At 49.0% G+C, this 23,428-nt stretch overlaps 1 protein-coding gene and 1 pseudogene across 1 annotated transcript in view; both read left to right on the top strand.

The window, feature by feature from the left end:
- Positions 1 to 23,428, top strand: part of LOC144668726 (EVI5-like protein) — a 436,360-nt gene that overhangs the window by 106,803 nt on the left and 306,129 nt on the right. The window lies entirely within an intron of this gene.
- LOC144669202 (U2 spliceosomal RNA) lies at positions 11,527 to 11,697 on the top strand (annotated as a pseudogene).

Raw genomic sequence — 23,428 nt, 5'->3', positions numbered from 1 at the left:
GGCGCAGGATTTCTGGCCTCTGACCTGCTCTTGCAGCCACAGTATTGAGATGGTAGTCCAGTTCATTTTCTGGTCAATGGTAACCCCCAGCACATTGATAGTGGGTGATTCAGCGATGGCAATGCCATTGAATGTCAAGGGGTGATGGTTAGATTCTCTCTTGTTGGAGGTGGTAATTTCTTGGCACTTATGTGGCGTAAATGTTACTAGCCACTTGTCAGCCCAAGCCTGGATATTGTCCAGGTCTTGCTGCATTTGGACATGGGCTGCTTCAGTAACTGAGGAGACACGAACGGTCCTGAACATTGTGAAATCATCAGCGAACGTCCCCGCTTCTGACCTTTTGATGGACGGAAGGTCATTGATGAAGCAGCTGAAGATGGTTGAGCTGAGGATACTACCCTGAGGAACTCCTGCACTGTTGTCCTGGAACTGAGATGATTGACCTCCAACAACCACAACCATCTTCCCTAGTGCTGGGTATGACTCCAACCAGCGGAGAGCTTCCCCCCATTTCCCATCGTCTCCAGATTTGATCGGGCTCCTTGATTCCACACTCGGTCAAATGCTGTCTTGATATCAAGGTCAGTCACTCTCACGTCACCTCAGGAGTTCAGCTTTTTTGTCCATGCTCGAACCAAGGCTGTAATGAGGCCAGGAGCTGAGTGACCCTGGCCAAACCCAAACCTGTCAGTGAGCAGGTTATTGCTAAGCAATGGCCGCTTGATTGCGCAGTTGATGACCCCCTTCCATGACTTTACTGATGAACGAGAGTAGAGTGATGGGGCGGTAACTGGCTGGGTTGCGTTTGCCCTGATTTGTCTGTACAAGACATACCTGGGCAATTTTCCACATTGACGGGTAGATGCCAGTGTGGTAGCTGTACTAGAACAGCTTGGCTAGGGGCACGGCATGTTCCGGAGCACAAGTTTCAGTACCATTACCGCAATATTGTCAGGGCCCATAGCCTTTGCAGTATCCAGTGTCTTCAGCCATTTCTTGATATCAAGTGGAGTGAATCGCTTTGGCTGAAAACTGGCATCTGTGATGCTGAGGACCTCAGAAGGAGGTCGAGATGGATCATCCACTCGGCATTTCTGGCTGAAGATTATTGCAAGTGCTTCAGCCTTATCTTTTACACTGATGTGCTCCGCTCCACACTTGGTCAAATGCTGTCTTGATATCAAGGTCAGTCACTTGACTCTGTCTGTCATTTGCTGCTTATGCTGTTTGGCTCGCAAGTCGTCCTGTGATGTAGCTTCACCAGGTTGACACCTCATTTTTAGGTATGCCTGGAGCTGCTCCTGACATGCCCCCCTGCACTCTTCAATGAACCTGGGTTGAACCCCTGGCTTGATGGTAATGGCAGAGCAGGGAACTTGCCGGTTTATGAGGTTAGAGATTGTTTCGGGTACAATTCTACTGCTGCTGATGGCCCACAGAGCCTCATGGATGCAGTCTTGAGTTGCTAGGTCTGTTTGAAATCCATCCCATTTAGCACAGTGGTAGTGCTACACAACACAATAGAGGGTATCCTCAATGTGAAGATGGGACTTTGTCTCAACAAGGACCGTGTGGTGCTCACTCCTACTGATACTGTCATGGACAGATGCTTCTGCAGCAGGTAGGTTGGTGAGGATGAGGTCAAGTATGCTTTCCCCTCTTGTTGGTTCCCTCACCACCTGCCACAGACCCAGTCTAGCAGCTATGTCCTTTAGGACTCGGCCAGCTCGGTCAGTAGTGGTGCTACCGAGCCACTCTTGGCGAAATGGACATTGCCGTCTCCTACCCAGAGTACATTCTGCACCCTTGCCACCCTCAGTGCTTCTTCCAAGTGGTGCTGAACATTGGTGAACACTGATTCTTCAGCTGAGAGGGGTGGTAGGTGCTAATCAGCAGGAGGTTTCCTTGTCCATGTTTGACCTGATGCCATAAGACTTCAGAGTCCAGAGTCAATGTTGAGAACTCCCAGACCAACTCCATCCTGACTGTATACCACTGTGCTACTGCCTCTACTGGGTATAATCCTGCCAGTGGGACAGGACATAACCAGGGATGGTGATGCTGGTGTCTGGGACATTACCTGTAAGCTATGATTCAGAGTATGACCATGTCAGATTGTTGCTTGACTCGTCTGTGAGGCAGCTATCCCAATCTTGGCACCAGCCCCCGCAGGTTACTAAGGGGAACTTTGCCAGGTCGACAGCGCTGAGATTGCCATTGTCATTTCCGGTGTCTAGGTCCATGCCGGGTGGTCAGTCCCGCTTCATTCTGTTTTGACATTTTAGCGGTTTGATACAATGAGTGTCTTGCTGGGCCATTTCAGAGGGTATTTAAGAGTCACATTGCTGTGGATCTGGCGTGACATGTAGGCCAGAGCACTAAGGAGAGCGGGTTTCATTCCCTGAAGGACATTAGTGAACCAGGTGGGTTTTTACAACAATCAACAATGGTTTCATGGTCATCATTAGAATTATAATTCCAGATTTTTATTGAATTCAAATTCCACCATTTACCGTGATGGGATTTGATCCCGGCTCCCCAGAGCACTATGCTGAGTCGCTGGATAACTAGTCCAGTGACAATACCGCTTTGTCACAACCTCCCCCAAGTCACATCCTTCCCAAACGCCTGCATTCTCACCCCCTCTGCACGTTGCCCTCGAGGTGGCTGTGGTGGGGAAGAGACCGTTGTTCACCTCCTTGTGGATTGTGCCTTTGCAAAGAAGGTCTGGAGAGAGATGCAGTGGTTTCTGTCGAGGTTCATGCCGAGCAGTTCTGTGACACAGGACTCTGTGCTCTACGGGCTGTTCCCAGGGACACACACTGAGACAAACATCAACTGCAGCTGGAGGATCATCAACTCGGTGAAGGATGCTCTTTGGCCTGAAACCTATTGGTCTTCCAGTGCAAAGAGTTGTCCCCGACGGATTGTTGCAGACTGGCACATTCCAAGGTCTAGGAATATGTGCTGAGGGACGCACTAAAGCTCAGGGCAGGGGCTGCAAAGGACTCGTTCATGTCACAGTTGCTGGAGCAACATTCTCAGAAGCTGTGTGAAGATTTATGGAGTGTGCGCAGTGCATGGTCATCATCATCTCCCTGCAATTGAGTGACTATTAGGGCCTCCCCTGCGTCTCCATGACAGAAGCATTCTCACATTCTGCCATAAGCCAGATGGAAGCCAAACGTTCACAAATGTGATGTGAGGGACTATGGTGTCTCCTCACTGCATGTCATCATCATCCTCCACAAATCTAGCAACTATGAGGGCCTCCCGAGCGTGCCTGCCTCGTCTAGCCTGTGCGAGGTCCTCATCCCCGTCATCGCCGCCTCCGAGGACCTCCTCAGCCTCATCCCCTTCGGCGTCCTCCTCATCGGAGGAGGTCTGCAGCTCCTCCAGCTCCTCCTCAGCCAGCTCGTCTCCCTGTTGGAGCGCCAGGTTGTAAAGGGCACAGCAAACGATGACCCTCAGCCACCAGTCACCTCAACGGCAAGGCTGCACTTGCCCCCCACTCCCCCTCACCCACAAAAGTCGCCTCCGAGGCAGGGCAGCACACACCCCCGACCCCCCCTGTGCCCCTGAAGCCTGGAAAGCAACAGGCAACCCCAGTGAGCTGTTCACTCACCTCCAGTTTACCCAAAGTGCAGCCGCCAAGTGCACGTCACCTCTGTGCTGTTGTGAAACACGTCAGCGTGCTTTCCCGCTGACGTGGACGGATGATCCAGCGGGGGTGCAAGAGCCTGGCGGGATGGCCTGATAATGATATGCTGGTGTATTACAATGAGGTTCCCGATGACCGATGGTGGGAAACGCGGCCTGTCGTTGGCGGGCTGAGCGGACAATCACAACCTGCCTTCCCACCATCGTGAAACCGATCGCGCCACCTATCATGCCCACCACCAGCGGGCACGGAAAATTCAGGGACAAATGCGGGTTAATTAAGAAGAGCCAGCATGGATTTCTTAAGGGAAAATGGCGTTTCCCTAACTTGCTGAAATTTTCTGAAGAGGTAACAGAGAGGGTTGGTGAAGGTGATGCTGTTGATGTGGTGTACATGGACTTCCAAAAGGCATTTGATACAGTGCCACACAGACTTGTGAGAAAAGTTATATCTCATGGAATAAAACAGACAGTAGCAATGTGGATAGAAAATTGACTGAGTGACAAGAAACAGAGAGTAATAGTTAATGGATGATTTTAGGGCTGGAGGCGGGTTTGTAGTGGAGTTCCCCAGGGGTCAGTATTGCACCCTTGCTTTTCCTGATATATATGAATGGTTTAGACCTTAGAGTAGAGGAAAATTTTTCAAAATTTGCAGACGATACAAAACTTGGAAGCAACTGTGAACCGTGAAGAGGGCAGTGGAGAACTTGAAAAGGACACAGACTAGTTGGTCGAATGGGCGGATATGTGGCAGATGAAGTTCAGTGTGGAGAAATATGAGCTGATGCATTTTGGTAGGAAGAACATAGAGAGACAGCACAAAATAAAGGGGGCGTCGACACAGATGGACCTGGGTGTGTATTTGCATAAGTCATTAAAGGTGGCAGGACAAGTTGAGAGAGCAGTTAACACAGCGTTCAGTATCCTAGGCTTTATTAATAGGGGCTTGTATAAGACACGAGTTAGACCACAGCTGGAGTACTGCGTACAGTTCTGGGCACCACATTTTAGGGAGGATGTGAAGGCATTGGAGAGAGTGCCGAAGAGGGATGTGGAAGATCAGTTACGGAGTAAGATTGGAGACGTTGAGACTGTTTTCCTGAGAGAAAAGAAGGCTGAGAAGAGAGTTGATAGAGGTATTGAAAGTCATGAGAGGTCTGGAGAGAGTAGATAGGGAGAAATTGTCCCCACTTGTGAAATGATCGAAAATGAGGGGATACAGATTTAAAGCAACGGGTAAAAGAAGCAGAAGTGACATAAGAGAAACCGATTTCACACCGTGAGTGGCTAGGGTCCGGAATGCACTGACTGAGAGTGTGGTTCAATCAAAGCATTCAAGAGGGAATTAGATAATTAGTTGAAAAGAAACAATCTGTAGGGTTATTGGGTGAGGGCAGGAGAATGGCACTGGGTATTGAGATGCTCATTCAGAGAGCCAGTACAGACACGATGGGCCGATTGGCCTGCTTATGCACCGTAACCATTGTGTGATCGTGAATTTAGACGCTTGTCAGCAGCTGTGTAAAGTCTATGAGCTTTGAGCTGGGAGCTTGCTGTACTTTTAAGAGCGGTATCAGCAGCGGCAGCAGAGAACTGGTTTAAAATGTTGTGAGGTAAAAGCTGCAGTGGAGTGAGAGAGAGAGAGAGAGAGTGGTGGAGAGGTGTATTTGCAAGTGAATGGTGCTTTTGTATGAACGGTTTTCCAGGATTTGGGGCTCCATTGTCCAAAACAACTTCTTTCACTGCCCAAAATAGGTTAAAGACTGAACTCAATGGGCAGAATTTTTGGCTTGGTGGGCGGGCGCGTGTCCGATTCGCTCGAGCCTGAAATGAAACATGTTGACATCAGCCGAGCGTCCCAACGTCAACGCGCACTCTCGCGATATTTCGGTGCATCATTAAACATTGGCCTACGCTGCACCTGCAGAACAAATGAAGCAAACTCAGGCCAATAACACAAAATCAAATGTCATTTAATGTTGCAGGTGACAGATTCCTGAACTGAACATTAACCGGTGTTGTTTGTCACACCATTAAAAAACTCAAAGCAAAATGGGGGAACAAAACATCACCCGTGACAAGACCATCTTGTGCTTAAGGTGCTTTAAATTTACATTTGTGGGTGCTATGTCTAGGTGCTGCCCCCTCGCTGGCACTGGCATTGGAGGCAGCCTGCTGACTCTGCTGCCTTGTTGGCCTGGGTGACCTTGGCGGTCGTCCTCTGGCCAGTGGAGCCTGTGCTGTCCCCACCTGGGAGGGAGCGGCCAGTGCCATGGCTGCCATCTCCCCAGTCGCCGCAGCCTCATCAGATGCCACGGTCACTGGCAGAGGGGCAGAGGGGCTGCTGCCATCATCCGTAGAGCCCTGAGAGGAGCCCGCAGAGACAACAGGCAGCTCGTGCGCCAACGTGAGGTCACTCAGGACCTCCCTGCTCACCATTGATGGACGGGCACCTAGCTGGTATACTGGGTACCCCATCCATCTCACACACGGACACTGACCACCTGAGGTCATTGCCGGTGTGAGCGCTTGCAGGTCCGAGTGTATCCCCAGGGACCCCTGATCCTGTCCCTGGGGCAGCCTCTCCCTGACAGTCGCCACTCTCTCCTTGGCTGAGGCAGTGCGCTCAGTGGTCATGCTCCGCATGGACTCCTCCATAACGGAGACCATGGCGCACATACCCTCATAGATCTCCGCTAGATCCTCCCGCACACCCCGCTGGACGTCCAGCATCTGCTTCCTAATGGACGACTCCAGAGGCTCATCATCAGCCTTCGACTGAGCATCGTCCTGGTCTCCAGCAGTCCTCCGACTGCCAGCACCCTGGGCACTCTCTGCCTCTGCCTGCACCTCAAACGAGTGTGAAGTTCCCTCACCAATGTGCACTGAGATACTGGACGGCCATTTAATGCTGGTATCTGCGCTGGTGCCTGCTTGACAGAGCGGGTGTGAGGCAGGCGCGTGGGGAACATGGTGATCTTCCGGGGTCAGGGGTGGCCCTTCAGGGTCCTGAGTGCGAGCGCCTGCTGCTGAACCCAAAAGGGAGAAGATGAACATGTTGTTAGTGAAAGTCATCAGACTCTCACTGTACATGCCAGGCACCCTGGTGAGACAACGGAGATCTGCTTCATGGTGCCCTCGTCTTTTGATTGTCAATGGGGACTCCAGGTTCGAGGCGCACATCAATGAAGAGGCTACACTAGAATGGTTGCACAAGCTGAAGTTCTCACCTCAGTGCGCTGCACTCTGACCTTCGTCTGATACCCCAACCTCACCATGGCTGGTTGACCGAGGTACTTGCTGCCCCTCGAGTTCCAAGGCCTTCTGCTTATAGTGAGTGAGGATGAGGAGGTGTGGGGTTCCCCGCCAGTCTGTGACCTCTCAATATTGTTATGGGATGTCTTCTCCTGAAAGTATAGAGGAGCAGTGAGTCCACTCTCTACCTGCAGCGCCATTGCAGCCAGTCCAACCCCAGCTGAGGACCATCTCGCAGGGCACATCCGATTCGTGGCACTCGACCCGCAAGGCACTCAGTCCATGCAGCCAGGGCTCACCCCCTTGGCGAACTTCGGCATCATTGGCAGCTGCCACTGACTGTAACACCCCTGAGGTCCATGGGGGATGGCCAGCCCCTAACTGTTCTCCACACTGACCCATGCCAACATGCTACTCATGGGCACTCATCCTTCCTAAGAATGGGTTTGGGTGCATGCCCAGTGCTCTTATTACCATTGCCACTCATTCCTTCCAGTTTCTAACACATGCCCCGGACCCTCCGAACCATATCCCCAGCACCTTCAGGCCGTCAGCCCTGACGGTGAAGGGGACAAAGGATCGGTCAGCCCAGTTCCCAAAGAACATGGCCTCGCTCTTCCCACGATTTACCTTGGCTGCCGAGGCTAGTTCAAACTGGTCGCAGATGTGGATCAGTCTGCGCACCGACAGTGGATCCGAGCAGAAGACGGCGACATCGTCCATGTACAGGGAGGCTTTGACCTGAGTGCCTCCACTGCCTGGGATCGTCACTCCTCTTATGCCCGGATCCTTCCTGATGGACTCAGCAAAGGGTTCTATGCAACACACAAACAGGACAGGCGAGAGAGGACAGCCCTGCCTGACTCCAGATTTAATGGGAAAGCTATCTGTTTCCCACCCATTGATTGAGACTGCGCTACTGATGTTAGTGTAGAGCAGTTGGATCCAGTTGCGAATTTCGTCCCCAAACCCCATTTTGGAGAGCACATCCACCATGTAGGTGTGCGATATTCTGTCAAAGGCCTTCTCCTGATCCAAGCTGATGAGGCAGGTATCCACACCCCTGTCCTGTACATAGGCAATCGTATCCCTGAGCAGCGCCAGGCTGTCAAAGATCTTCCTGCCCGGCACAGTGCAGGTCTGGTCAGGGTGGATCACCAATTCCAGAGCGGATTTGACCCGATTGACGATGACCTTGGACAGAAGCTTATAGTCCACATTCAACAGTGAAATGGGTCACCAATTTCTAATTTCCTCCCTTTCCCCCTTGTGCTTGTAGATGAGGGTGATGATGCCTTTCCTCATGGATTCTGACATACTGCCGGCCAGGAGCATACTCTCGTACACCCCTAGCAGGTCTGGGCCGATCAAGTCCCACAGAGCCGAATACAACTCCGCCAGCAAGCCGTCGCTTCCAGGAGTTTTACTCTTCTCGAAGGACTCAAGGGCCTTAGTCCCTGGAACAGAAGATGATCTTGGAGGCCTCCGAGGCAAAGAGCGAGGCTTGCTGGCTCTTCACCTCTTGGAGTTCCTCCTTGACATCGACCCCCATCGACTGCAGCCAGAGCAGATTCTGCATGTTTTTCTGGAGTCGGGACATTTCCCTCTGTTCCTTTCTAGCTTTCTGGGTGCCTTTGAGGATGAAAAACCTCTTGATGCTTCCCTTGATCACTTTGGAGAGAGAAACTGAGTGAACTTTTCAGGTGAATGACCTTTCATCACAACCTGAAACGTTAACTCTGTTACTCCACACAGAGGCTGAAAACCTGCTGTGTATTTCCATCATTTTCTGTGTGTATTATCACAGAGATATTCTGTTTCTGCTCATTACTGAATATTCCAAACACTTTACTCCATGAAGCACTTTTGAAGTGTTGAAATGTGTTTTGCTGTTGTAAGTGTGGCAGTTATTTTGTACCCAGCAAGGACCCATATACAACAGCGGGATAATGACAAATAACCTCTTTTAACTGATGTTGGTTGAAGAATAAATGTTCAGCAGGAAACCAGGGAGAATTCCCCAGCTTGAATCGTACCTGGGATCTTTTTCAGCTACTTGTTAAAGCCTTGATTTCCGATCTCCTCCAACAGGACTGTCAGCTTGGATTAAGTGCACAAATCTCTGGAGTGAGATTTGAACCCACAACCTTCTGCTTGAGAGGCTACAGAGTCAGCAAGTGAAGCACAGGAGTAAATGGAGCTGGATCGTGAGTTTGGAGCTATACTGATGTAAGTGAAGATACTTTTAGTCAGCTGAATGGAGTGTCTCTTTAAATCTCTGCGTAGCTCTTTTCACAGACATTCTGTAAACAGCTTTTGGCTGGGTGGGTGGGGGAGGGGGGGAAGCTGTGTTGTTTTTTACAACTGTCCCTAACCTGTTTGACCAGAATTTTCTATTTTAAATTCAGACTTTAGCGACATGTCCTCTTTGTTTTCAGTTGTCTCACTGCCCCCCTCACATCAGTGTCTTAGCTTTTCACATTGACATTTTTTTTGCTGATGTCTTGAAATTCTTTAATGTTTCTTTCCATTCCCTGGTGTAAATATCATCTCAGTCGTCTGCACACAAGTTTACAGCACAGAAACAGGCCGGGACAATTCCGGTTCGACTGTCATCTGGAAATTGGGCCCAAATAGCGTTTGAAAGTGCACTGGTATGGTTATGCTTCGAGTTACCGTTAATTAAATTGCACAATCAGAAAGGAAAAATCTAAGATCAACCAACGCAATCAGGCAGAATAATAGAAAGCAATCTTTTCTTTGTTTTCCATAAGCAGCGTTCCTTGAGCTATTTAATAGAGGCAGCACTGATGTTGATTCTATTGCTACCACTGAAAATACTGTAACTCCTTCCGCTGACTGGAAAGGCGTCAGCAACAGTTGCGCCTGCGCACTCGGGCCTCACTGTTGAATAGAAAAGTAGAGAGCTGATGCTTCAGTTATTCAGGGCATTGGTGTGACCCCATCTGGAGCACTGTGTACACTATTGGTCTCCTTATTTGAGGAAGAATGTCAATGCGTTGGAAGCCATTCAGATACGGTTTACCCAACTAGTACCTGGATTGGGCGGATTGCCTTATGAGGAAGGATTGGACAGGCTAGGCCTGTATCTGCTGTAGTTCAGAAGAGTAAGAGGCGACCTGATTAAAACATACAAGAAGCTGAGGGGCCTTGAGAGGGTGGATGTGGAGAGGATGTTTCCTCTTGTGGGAGAATCTTGTATTTGGGGCCACTGTTTAAGACAGAGGTGAGGGGAAATTCTTTTCTCTCAGAGGGTCGTGAGACTTTGGAATTCTCTTCCTCAACAGGCGATGGAAGCAGAATCGTTGAATATTTTTAATTATTGAGAAGTAAGTGGGTGAAAGGTTATCGAGGGTAGGGGGTAATGTGGAAATGAGATTACAATCAGATCAGCCGGGAGCTTATTGAGTGGCAAAGTGGGCTTGAAGGGCTGAGAGGCCGACTCCTGTTGCTAATTCATATGTTCATGTGTTTTTGTTAGTAACATGAAGAGGTTTTCACCCTCAAAGGTATTCAGAAGGCAAGAGAGAGAGGGAGAGGCTGGGGGAACGTTTCCTGTCTCCAGAAAAACCTGCTCCAGCTGCAGTCGATGGGGGTCGATGTCAAGGAGGAGCTCCAAGAGGTGAAGGGCCAGCAAGCCTCGCTCTTTGCCTCGGAGGCCTCCAAGATCATCTTCCGGTCCAGAGTCCGCTCCGTGGAGCAGGATGAGACGTGCTCACGTTTCTTCTTCCAAAAGGTACACAGAGAGAGCTCTGTGATCAGCAGCCTGAAGGAAGAAGACGGCTCAGTAAAGTCATCGCAGTCCGACATTTTGAGGATCAGCAAATCCTTTTATGTCGGATTGTATGACGTGAAGCCCACAGACAGTACGGAGTCCCAGTCCTTCCTGTCCTCCATTACAAAGGGCTTTGATGACAGTACATGGGAGAGTCTGGACAAACATGGTGGATGTGCTCTCAAAATGAGATTTGGGGAGGGATTCCGCAACACGGCAGGAGTCTCACCCCCTCTGCACGTTCCCCTTGAGGTGGCTGTGGTGGGGACAAGACCGTTGTTCACCTCCTTGTGGTTGTGCCTTTGCAAAGAAGGTCTGGACGTCGGTGATAGACGCTCTTTGGTCTGCCTGAAACTTGTTGGACTTCCAGCGCAAAGAGTTGTCCCCGACCGAGTGTTGCAGACTGGCACGTTCCAAGGTCCAGGACTACGTGCTGAGGGACGCACTAAAGCTTGGGGCAGCCACCGCAAAGGCGCAATGGGGAAGGGTCGCTGTCTAAGACCTTTCTGCCACAGTGCACCCAGGGACTGGGAAATGTTGAGAGCCCCTCGGGCTGTACAGCTCCAAATGAATGTCTGCAGTGAATACTAATTATATTGAAGCACCTCAGAGAGCAACATGATGTATGTTGATAACTCCAATACTTTTGTCTGATTGTCTGCATTGACCATATTGAAATGATTGTAATATTCATTGATTGTATCGATGCACCTTGTGATCAATGTGTAAAAGTTGAATCTGATTGTAGTTTTGTGATGGTGATTTTGAAATGTTTTGGAATGTTCCTCCAGATATTTTATGAATAAAGTATATTTTTCAAAAAAAAATCTGTTCTTATCAGTTTAATATCCGATACGTCCTTTATCTGGGGACCAAATATTAAATTTATTTTTGGAGCAGGGAGATGGAACAGGATCTTTCTCCGTCCATTCCACACATCGACCTGGTATTGCAGCGTCTTCAGGAATGGTGCAGTTTTGCCCTCTACAGGGTGAAAGGGAAACTGAAAAGAAGAAAAAGTCATTCAGAGCATTGTCCTGCTTTCCATCATTGATCTGGTTGAACTGAACTTGTGCTGAGTGGCAGGACAGGCTCATTGGTGCCAGACTGAGTGATGCCCCCTTTACCTTTAATTTCTCCTTTAACTCCTCTCAATTCCTCCAAATAAAAGGTGTGGCCATGGGTACCCGCATGGGCCCCCGCTATGCCTGTCTCTTTATGGGGTATGTGGAACATTCCTTGTTCCAGTCCTACTCCGGCCCCCTCCCACAACTCTTTCTCCGGTACATCGATGATTACTTCGGTGCTGCTTCATGCTCTCGTCGGGAACTGGAAAAATTTATTAATTTTGCTTCCAATCTCCACCCCTCCATCATTCTCACATGGTCCATCTCTGACACTTCCCTTCCCTTCCTTGACCTCTCTGTCTCAATTTCTGGTGATAGACTGTCCACCAATATCCATTACAAGCCTACCGACTCCCACAGCTACCTTGACTACAGCTCCTCACACCCTGCTTCCTGTAAGGACTCCATCCCATTCTCTCAGTTCTTTTGCGTCCGTCGCATCTGTTCTGATGCTGCTACCTTCAAAAACAGTTCTGCCACCACCAAACACACCTTCCCTTCACCCCCCTTGGCGGCATTCCGTAGGGATCGTTCCCTCCGGGACACCCTGGTCCACTCCATCACCCCTACTCCTCAACCCCCACCTATGGCACCTCCCCATGCACACGCAAAAGATGCAACACCTGCCCCTTCACTTCCTCTCTCCTCACCGTCCAAAGGCCCAAACACCCGTTTCAAGTGAAGCAGCATTTCACTTGCATTTCCTCTGACTTAGTCTACTGCATTCGTTGCTCCCAATGCGGTCTCCTCTACATTGGAGAGACCAAACGTAAACTGGGCGACCGCTTTGCAGAACACCTGCGGTCTGTCCGCAAGAATGACCCAAACCTCCCTGTCGCTTGCCATTTTAACACTCCACCCTGCTCTCTTGCCCACATGTCTGTCCTTGGCTTGCTGCATTGTTCCAGTGAAGCCCAACTCAAACTGGAGGAACAGCACCTCATCTTCCGACTAGGCACTTTACAGCCTTCCGGACTGAATATTGAATTCAACAACTTTAGATCTTGAACTCCCTCCCCCATCCCCACCCCCATTTCCGTTTCTTCCCCCTCCCTTTTATTTTTTCCAATAATTTATATAGATTTTTCTTTTCCCACCTATTTCCATTATTTTTAAATTTATACCTTTTATGCCCTGTTAGTCTTATATCACCCCACCCCACCCCCACTAGAGCTGTACCTTGTGTGTCCTCCCATCCATTCTTAATTAGCACATTCGTTTAGATAATACCACCACCTTCAACACCTCTTTGTTCTTTTGTCTCTGACATCTTTTGGTTATCTGATCCTATCACTGCTTGCTTGTCCCTACAACCACACCCCCCCCCCGCCCGACTTCTCTCCCCCCACCCCCCCACCTTAAACCAGCTTATATTTCACCCCTCTCCTAGTTTTACTCAGTTCTGTTGAAGGGTTATGAGGACTCGAAACGTCAACTTTATTCTTCTCCACCGATGCTGCCAGACCTGCTGAGTTTTTCCAGGTAATTCTGTTTTTGTTTTGGATTTCCAGCATCCGCAGTTCTTTGTTTTTATATCTGAATGATGCCCCCCGTTGGATTTTGGTGCAACTGCAGGGCTGCTGCTGGTTTGCACTTGTGCTGCTTGTCAGGGTGGAGCCCGGGACTAGACGATGCCCCCTGTTGGATATTGGTGCAACTGCAGGGCTGCTGCTGGTGTGCACTTGTGCTGCTTGTCAGGGTGGAGCCCGGGACTGGACAATGCCCCCTGTTGGATTTTGGTGCAACTGCAGGGCTGCTGCTGGTGTGCACTTGTGCTGCTTGTCAGGGTGGAATCCTGGACTGGAAAATGCCCCCTGTTGGATATTGGTACAACTGCAGGGCTGCTGCTGGTGTGCACTTGTGCTGCTTGTCAGGGCGGAGCCCGGGACTGGACGATGCCCCCTGTTGGGTTTTGAAGCTGTTGCAGGCGCTGCTTCAGGGAGGCAGCATCAAGCAAGAAAGGTCCTGATGCTCAATGCTGGCTGTCGGGTCTTCAGCCCGTGTTCGGCCACACGCAGCAAAACGGACGGTGAAGCCGGAGGCCGAGGAAGACGGGACGGGTGCATGGGTTTCTGGGTTATCGCTTCTCGGCCTTTTGGCTAAGATCAGTTGTAGTGAAGCGACGGCTAAAACCAAAGGAGCCCCAAACCAGGGGGTACGTAACACCGTTCGGGTGACAGTGAAGGACAGTGAAGGAGGAGCACCCATGGATCGGGCCTTCTTCATCAAGCGGATCCTGTTGAAGGCGTTTGGATTGGAAGCGGAGGAGATCTACTCCCTGCAAGACTTCCCCAGCGCTGGATATTTCGACGTGACCTTCAGGAATGTTGCTGCCTGCGTCAAGTTCCTGAAGGTGTTCGAGAAGAAGAGACACCAGCCGGAGATGAAGATCCTGACGGTGGAGCCGCTCTTTGCTCTGCCGTTGCAACGGGACCGTGTGGTGACGGTGCATCTCTACAACCCCCACGTCGCTGTCGCCGACGTGCTCACCTTCCTCACCAGGTACTTCGACAAGGTTGGGAGCTGCACCAAGGTTAGAGACGCCTTCGGGATTTGGACCAGCCATCGCCAGGTTAAGGTCACGCTCAAGACCGACGGTAAGGGAGCCGTCTTCCACCCTCCTTCCAGATTTGCTATCGGGGGAAGCCGTGGCTACCTGGTCTACGCTGGACAACCCAAACTTTGTCACTCATGCGGCAAGTCTGGTCATGTGGCGGCCAACTGCAGCGCCGCCCTCTGCAAGAACTGCAAACAGGAAGGGCACCAGACAAAGGACTGCAAACAGACTAAGTGCTGCAACCTGTGTGGCGAGGCAGGTCACCTCTACAGGACCTGCCCCAAACGCTGCCTCACTTATGCACGGGCAGCCAACGCCAATGAGGGGGAAGCAGAAGAAATGCTTCGTGTCACTACTACCAAGGACTCTTGTAACACTCCAAACACCATGGCCCCCAGTGAGAACAACGGGACAAAGGAGGACACAGAGAGAGACAAGGTGGAGGATAAGATTGAGGCAGCAGACAGCCAATCAACAGCACTGCCCCCTGAACCTCCCACTCCTCAGGAGAGCGAATCAATGGAGGAGGAAGCAGCGGAAAATCAGCAGGGGGAGTGGCAGCTGGTGAAGAGAGCCAAAAGGAAGAAGGGGCTAAGAAGGGACCAAGCCACTTCCCAGACAAGTGGCAAGAGGCGTCTCCTATCCGACACGGATGACAAGGACAGCTGCTCTTCAGACGAAGAAAGGTAAGGGCGGCACCTACAGAAGAAGCGGAAAAGCTCTAGGGAGTTGGAGGACGAGACACCCGAGCTCCAGAACATTGGCGACAATGAGGAGACCAGCGCACCCCGACTTTGCCCACAACCTGAAGAGGCCAGTGCACCCCAACCCCAGCAATCTGGGAGCAGTGAAGCGCTCAGCGCACCCCAGCTCCGGGAAGCCGGGAGCAGCGACGCCCCAGAGGGGGAGAGGATTGGGGAAGCTTCTCCAACAGAGGACATTTCAAATCCCGTCCTCTACACGAATCCCCAGATGCCACCTGAGCAGAACATCTCCAATGGGGAGGTTCAGGACAGTTTCCTCAGCCCATCCAAAGTGAGGCAATTTGTGAACACTATGGGTATGCAGGAGCAGACCAAAGGTCTCGGACTCTCAGAGACAACAGGTTTGGTAAGACACTAAATGCTTTAAAATGGGTGTAAAGATTGTATCCAGAAATGTGCGTAGCATTAAATCTACTACTCGATGTGTTGCGACCTTGGACTACCTTGCCAAGGTCAAAGCTGACCTGTTGTTTCTGCAGGAGTGTGCGATACCACTTCTCATCTCCTGCAGGGGTCCAAGTGAGGCCTCACCCTCCCACTTCAATCCAGCTTCACTCTCTGCAACATCAAACATTCCAGTTAGAGAGGGGAAAGGGGGACGTCCAACATCTAGAGGATCAATGTCCCACCAGCTTCAGGTACAAGATCTCTCCTTCCTCTGGGACCTAACCACAACTCCCTTGTGGCACCACAGTTACCCACATGGCAACAGGCACAAATGTCAATGCTCGATTCCTCCAATGGGGTCCAGCTAAACAAGAGAAAGAGCCCATCAACCAGGTTGTGCATCACATCCCCACACAACATCCCTGAGGGAGAGAGAGGGGGAACTGACACATTCTGCACCTTCTGGAAAGTACAAGCTTTGTTCCTGGAATCCCTCTGATCCAATGGAGCAACTTTCAGGTGACAGGTGATGAAAATCTGAGGGACACATTCAACACAAGTCATGATTCAGTGACTCCCTCCCAACATGGAGACCCCAATGATCAGCTTCCTCTTACCAAGGAACGGTCATCTCCAAGGAAACGGAACACATCCAGGTCAAAGCGGAGCTTGTCCAGCTCCCGCTCGTCTCTTGGCAACACAAAAGTTGAAAAGGAGTCCTCAGCTTTGCTGTCCAGGAGGCAACTGAAGAAAGATTAAAAAGGGACAGGAAGTGAATCAAGTGAAGCCATTGAGATGGGACCAGCTGGAGAAAGCAGAGAGATCCTTGCCCATTGTGGTCAATAAAGCTGTATCTCCGGGTGGAGTCCTTGTCTGGGCTCAGTGTAGCTACACAGCGGTCAATGTAGAGCTTCAGGGGCATGTGGTTGATCATTGAAACAGAGGCCTCAATGTGAATGAGCTCACCCAGGTAGTAGACAGTCGAAGTGCGCTCTGTAAGCCAGTCACCTGAAGTACAAGAGGACAAGGGTTAGAGACAGTGGCTGTAACTCCCAGTGAGTGACTACAGGAAATCACTCCCCATCCACCCATCACATACCATTCATTAGGCGCAGAGAGAATGACAGATGCCCTTCTCCAGACTTGGTGGAGCTGAATGGGATCCAGGTGGGCTTGATGGGGTCACTGCTCACATTGCCCTTCCTGGAAAGGCAGGGGAGTCATTTTAGGACATCTTCAGAGACCACCAGCAGCTGTAGATCTTATTGACAAAGCGAATAAAGATTCTCACCTCAAATAACGACACTCAATGGGAACGACAGCTCCATTTGTTCTCACAATGACAGATCCATGATACTCTGGGGTGTGGTTCAGGTGGGTGGTGTAGATGAGGAAATCTCCAATCATCTGAAAGAATCAGGTGAAGGAATGAAGAACTGATCTGAAATGAGAATGTTCTCCACAGGGGCTAACAATGAAGTCATCCCATCCCCTGAAAACAATTCTGAGGGGGATGGACAGGATCAGTGTGAAGAGGCTGCTTCCCCCCAGCCGGAGGAGAGTTGATTATTAGGGGTAGGCATCTCAGGTCAGGGGGTCACTTAAGATTAATGTGACAGGGAATTACTTCATACAGCAGGTGGTGAATGTTTGGGATTCTATCCCAGAGAGCTGTGAATGCTCAGTCACCGAGTACATTGGAGACAGATGGATTTATTTTGGGGAATGAAGGGAATGTTATGATGTGGCAGATGATGCTAGTCAGGTGGATCAAATCCACGAGGGAAACTTGATCAGGCACTCAACTGTTTTGCAATTAGTATTTTATTTTGAGATCAGTGCCCGGAATTCAGGAACAGCAAAGACTGCCACAAATTCAGGAGGTTTAGATAAAAATGTAAACATTTAAAGAAAAGATTAAGCACATCCATTATGTCTACAAATTACTATAAGAACTCCCAAAATTCTGATTAATCTGGCTCCCAGTGACACCTTCATTAAGGCAACAGTTAAAAAACAGATTTGTACAGACCCAGGCAAAGCAACACCACCTGGACAGGAGAATTCAATACGAGTTGACACATCCTTGGTTCCTTTAGACAGGAACTTGATGCAGAGGCTGGAGGCTTCTCACATTTATGAAAGATCTTAGGATGTCTTCAATACTGACTCAGCCTCATCCTCTCTACAGGTAAATTCCATTGTTCCCATATCTTGTTGCAACTTCACTTTTCATAATATAAAACTTTAGTACTAATTTATCAATAACCTTTTGAAAAAAATTAACACTTCAGCTTAGTTTCTGAAAGCTGGGTGTCACATCCCACCATTGCTTGGAAATTCAAGCTATCCAAATTTATATGAAAAAGCAAATTTTCATCACATCTCATGCTAAACCTGGTTCGATTAAACTGGACTGAAACCTCCAGTTGGATTGATCTGAATGAGGGGAATAGAGCTGAAAATCCTCAAAACAACAAAAGGAAAAGCTTGGAGGATCCAAAGAGAAGGTTCAAGACCAATGGGGCTGATGTCATAGGTTGGAGAGACTCAGGGATCAGTTAAAGTAAAGTACAATACAAGATAGAAAGCTAATTTGTAGTTTTATAAAGCAGGAGACAGCTATCTCCTCAATATCATTGACATCTCACCCAGTGTTGGAATGAAGAGTGGGGAACAACCTACAGCCCAAGCTTAGAGCAAGAGCTGAGGATTCCCATTACCTGCAACCTGCTGCCACACTCATGGAGTCCATAGTCAAAGAGGACAGTGTGGTTCTGAGAGTAGATCCTGGTTGGCCAACAACCTGCTGTCCCCAGGGTCAGGTCAGCAGCTTTGATCAGGTGCCAGGTTCCAAATAAATCCAGCTGGACCCTGAGCAGCAGCTTGTCCTCTCCACACTGCACCATCACAGTCTGCAGTGGAGACACACTTCCACCCTCAGACACACGGAAATGGGAACCAAAGGGAGGCCCAGGCGGAGAGAATGTCTGAGGCACAGGGGTGGCTTTGACTCTGCTCCATGGAAACCTCTGGCCGAGAAACAGTTGCCAAGTATCAGAGCCACAAACAGCTCCAACTAACACCAGCCCTGGGAACAAAGCCCTCACTACAAAATCCCCCATGATACCAAACAACTCAACCATCCCTTCAGCCACCGAGCAGCACCTTTTATACACACAAGCCGCACTCACCTGACACCAGTGAGACCAGAAGCAGCAACATTGAACCAATTAACCAGCCACAATCTCCACCAATGACAGAACTCATGGATTTATTACCAGGAAGGCCGATTTTATTTGGACCAATAGGAGTTGGTCTGGGGAGGGAATGATGTCGATGAACAAAAGGGAAGGTGTGTGATAGGGTGGAGGGCAGGAGACATTAAAGGATAAAAGGTTTCATGGTACAAAAGCCAGAGGCAGTGGTAATGGGTAAAGTAAAGAAACAAAAGATGTGTCCAGATGAGGTGTGAATGGCTGCATAGCAACCGTCTGAATGTACCGTAGAATCGTAGAATGTTTACAGCACAGAAAGAGGCCACTCGGCCCATCGTGTCTGCCCCGGCTGAAGAACGAACCCCCCCCCCCCCCCAGCCAAATCCCACTTTCCAGCACTTGGTCCGTAGCCCTGCAGGTTCCGGCAGTTGAGGTGCATATCCAGACACCTTTTCAATGAGTTGAGGGTTCCGGCCTCTACTCCCCTTTCAGGCAGTGAGTTCCAGACCCACACAATCCTCTAGGTGAGAAAAGGTTTTCCTCATCTCCCCTCTAATCTTTCTATCAATCTCTTAAAATCTATATCCCCTCGTCAATGTGCTCTCTGCTAAAGTAAATAGGCCCTTCCCATCCAGTCTATCCAGGCCCTTCACAATTTTGTACATCTCAATCAAATCTCCCCTCAGCCTCCTCTGTTCTAAGGAGAACAACCCCAGCCTCTCCAATCTTTCCTCATATTTGCAATTTTCCAGCCCAGGCTACATCCTGGTAAATCTCCTCTGTTCCCTCTCGAATGCAATTACATCCTTTCTGTAACAAGGTGACCAGAACAGCACACAGTACTCAAGTCGTGGCCTAACTAATGTTTTATATAGTTCCAGCATAACCTCCCTGTTCTTATATTCTATGCCTCAGCTAAGAAATGAAAGGATTCCATCTGCCTTCTTAACCACCTTCTCAACCTGTCCTGCTACCTTCTGGGATCTGTGGACATTCACTCTATGACCCCTCACTTCCTCTACACCTCTCAGTTTCCTCCCATTTATTGTGTAATCCTTTGCCTTGTCTGACCTCCCCAATTGCATCACCTCACACTTCTCTGGGTTGAATTCCATTTGCCACTTTTCTGCCCACTTGACCAGTGTATTGATATCTTCCTCCAGTCCACAGCAACTCTCCTCGCTATCAACCAATTTTTCTGCTGTCTGCAAACTTCTTGATCATTCTACTTTTATGCCCAAATCATTAATATAGACCACAAAAAGCAGGGGGCCCAGTACTGAGCCCGGCAGAACCCCACTGGAAACAGCCTTCCAGTCACAAAAACATCCATCCTTTGTTTCCTGCCACTGAGCCAATTTTGTATCCAGCTCGCTACGTTCCCCTGGATCCTATGGGCTGTTATTTTTTTAAGCAGTCTGCCATGTGGAACCTTGTCGAAAGCCTTGTTATAATCAATGTGTATCACATCAACTACACCACCCTCATCAATCCTACTTGTTACTTCCTCAAAAACTTCAATCTAATTAGTCAGATATGACCTGTGTACTATAGGCCCCCAAACAGTCAGGGAGAGATAGAGGATCAAATATGTAGACAAATTTCAGAGAAGTGTAAGAATAATAGGGCAGTAATGGTAGGGGATTTTAACTACCCAAATATTAACTGGGATAGTTTCAGTGTGCAAGGTAGGGAGGGAGTAAAATTCTGAAGTTGCATCCAGGAGAACTTTCTTAGACAGTGCGTAGAAAGCCCAGCAAGGGAAGGGGCAGTTCTGGACCTAATATTCTGAACTGAGCCCGGGCAGGTGGAAGGCATATCAGTAGGGGAACATTTTGGAGATAGTGACCATAACTCAGTTAGATTTCGGATAGTTATGGAAAAGAATAAGGTTGGGCCAGGAATAAAAGTTCTAAACTGGGGAAAGGCTAATTTTACTAAGATGAGATGCGATTTGGCACAAGTGGACTGGGAGCAGCTACTTGCAGATAAAACTGTGTCAGAGCAGTGGGGCTTCTTCAAGGAGGTAATAGCAAAAGCACAGGGCAATTATGTTCCCATAAAGGCAACGGGTGGGGGGAACCAATCCTGAAGAACCCTGGATGTCAAGGGGCATAAAGGTTAGGATGAAGAAAACAAGAGAAGCTTATGGCAGATACCGAGGGCTCAATACAGCTGAGTCCTTCCTGGAATGTAAAAAGTGTAGAGGGAACTTAGAAAGGAAATTAGGAAAGCTAAGAGAGTGCATGAGAAAGCATTGGTGGATAGAATAAAGGAAAACTCAAAGGGGTTATTTAAATATATATAGAGGAAGAGAATAACTAGGGAAAGAGTAGGGCCAATTTGGGATAACAGAGGTAATCTGTGTGTGGACACGGAAGACATGGGTGCAGTCCTCAATGAATCCTTTACGTCGGTCTTCACAATGGAAAAGGACAACGCAGATACAGATATCAGGGTGGAGGACTGTGAAATATTAGAGGAAATTAACATAGAGAGCAAGGGGGCACTTGCAGGTCTAGCGGCCTTAGAAATGGATAAATCCACAGGCCCGGATGAGATATATCCCAGGCTGTTGAGGGAGCCTAGGGAAGAGATTTCAGGGGCCCTGGCAATAATTTTCAAATCCTCTCTGGCCACAGGTGTGATGCCAGAGGACTGGAGGACCGCTAAAATTGTTCCAATATTAAGAAAGGGAGGAAGGGATAGACCAGGAAATTACAGGCCAGTCAGTCTAACCTCAGTGGTGGGGAAGTTACTAGAAAGAATTCTGAGGGGCAGAATATATCTGGCCTTGGAGAGACAAGGATTAATCGGGGACAGTCAGCATGGGTTTGTTAAGGGAAGGTCGTGTTTGAAAAATTTGTCCGAATTTTTTGAGGAGGTAACCAGGAGTGTTGATGAGGATAATGCATTTTACTTTAGCAAGGCTTTTGATAAAGTCCCTCATGGCAGACTGGGCATGAAAGTAAGAGCCCATGGGGTCCATGGCAAAGTGGCATGTTGGATCCAAAATTGGCTGAGAGGCAGGAAGCAGAGTGTGATGGTAGAGGGATGTTTCTGTGACTGGAAGTCTATTTCTAGTGGGGTTCCACAGAGCTCGGTACTGGGGCCCTTGCTGTTTGTGGTGTACATAAATGATTTAGATTTAAATGTAGGGGGTATGATCAAGAAGTTTGCAGATAAGAGGAAAATTGGTAGAGTGGTAAATAGCGAGGAGGATAGCCATAAACTGCAGGAGGATATCAATGGACTGGTCAGGTGGGCAGAGCAGTGGCGAATGGAATTCAACCTAGAAAAATGTGAGGTAATGCACTTGGGGATGGCTAACAAGGCAAGGGAATACACTATGAATGGTAGGACCCTGAAAAGCACTGAATATCAGAGGGACCTTGGTGAGCATATCTATAGATCCCTGAAGGTAGCAGGGCATGTAGATCAAGTGGTTAAGAAGGCATGAGGGATACTTGCCTTTATTAGCTGAAGCATAGAATACAAGAGCAGGGAGGTTATGCTGGAACTGTATAAAACGCTGGTTAGGCCACAACTGGAGTACTGTGTGCGGTTCTGGTCACCACATTATAGGAAGGATGTGATTGCACTGGAGAGGGCGCAGAGGAGATTTACCAGGATGCTGCCTGTGTTGGTGTGTCTGAGCCATGAGGAAAGATTGGATAGGCTGGGGTTGTTTTCCTAGGAGCAATGAAGGTTGAGAAGGGACCTGATAGAGGTGTATGAGATTATGAGGAGCATAGATAGGGTGGATATGAAGGCACTTTTTCCATTAGTAGTGGGGTCAATAACCAGGGGGCATAGATTTAAGGTAAGAGGTAGAAGGCTAAGAGGGGTGTTGAGGAATATTTTTTTCACCCAGACAGTGGTGGGAGTCTAGAACTCACTGCCTGAAAGGGTGATTGAGTCAGAAACTCTCGTAACATTTAAGAAGTATTTAGATATTCACTTGCGTTGACATAGCCTCCAGGGCTATGTGCCAAGCATTGGAAAATGGGATTAGAGTAGTCAGATCCTTGTTGACTGGAGCGGACACAGCCCGGGGTACATTTCATCCAGCCCTGGTGATTTATCCACTTCTGGCGATGCTAATCCCCTTGATACTTCCTCTCTCCCTACGTTTATCACATCCAATACTTCACACTCCTCCTCCTGAACTACAATGTCAGCATTCTCCCCCTCTTTTGTTAAGACAGACGCAAAGTATTCATTCAGACCCAAACCCACATCCTCCGCCTCCACCCACAGGTTACCTTTTCGGTGTTTTATGAGCTCCATTCTTTCCTTCGTGATCCTCTTACTCTAAATTGATCAATCATCTTTGTGTTGATTTTGCTTGCCAATATTCTTTCATGCCCTCTCTTTACTGTCCTAATTTCCTTTTTGATTTCACCCCTCCGCTTTCCCTACTTCTCTCAGCTTGATCTCTTTGTCTAAATCATTAACAGGGATTGTAAATAGTTGAGGCCCCAGCTCTGATCCTTGCAGAAATCCCCTAGTTAGCGGCTGAGAAAGCGAAAATGTCCCGTTTATCCCTACTCTCTGCTACTTCTCCATTGTCCAATCATCCACCCATGCTAAATGGATACATGGATCCATGTCAGAAGGTTAATGGTTAATTTGAGACAATGTCAGAAGAGTAAAAA

Source organism: Cetorhinus maximus, chromosome 28 (genome assembly GCF_964194155.1).
Source record: "Cetorhinus maximus chromosome 28, sCetMax3.hap1.1, whole genome shotgun sequence".
NCBI classification, from domain to species: domain Eukaryota; kingdom Metazoa; phylum Chordata; class Chondrichthyes; order Lamniformes; family Cetorhinidae; genus Cetorhinus; species Cetorhinus maximus.
The sequence above is the reverse complement of the archived record's forward strand: the minus strand, read 5'-3'. Positions and strand labels throughout refer to the sequence as shown.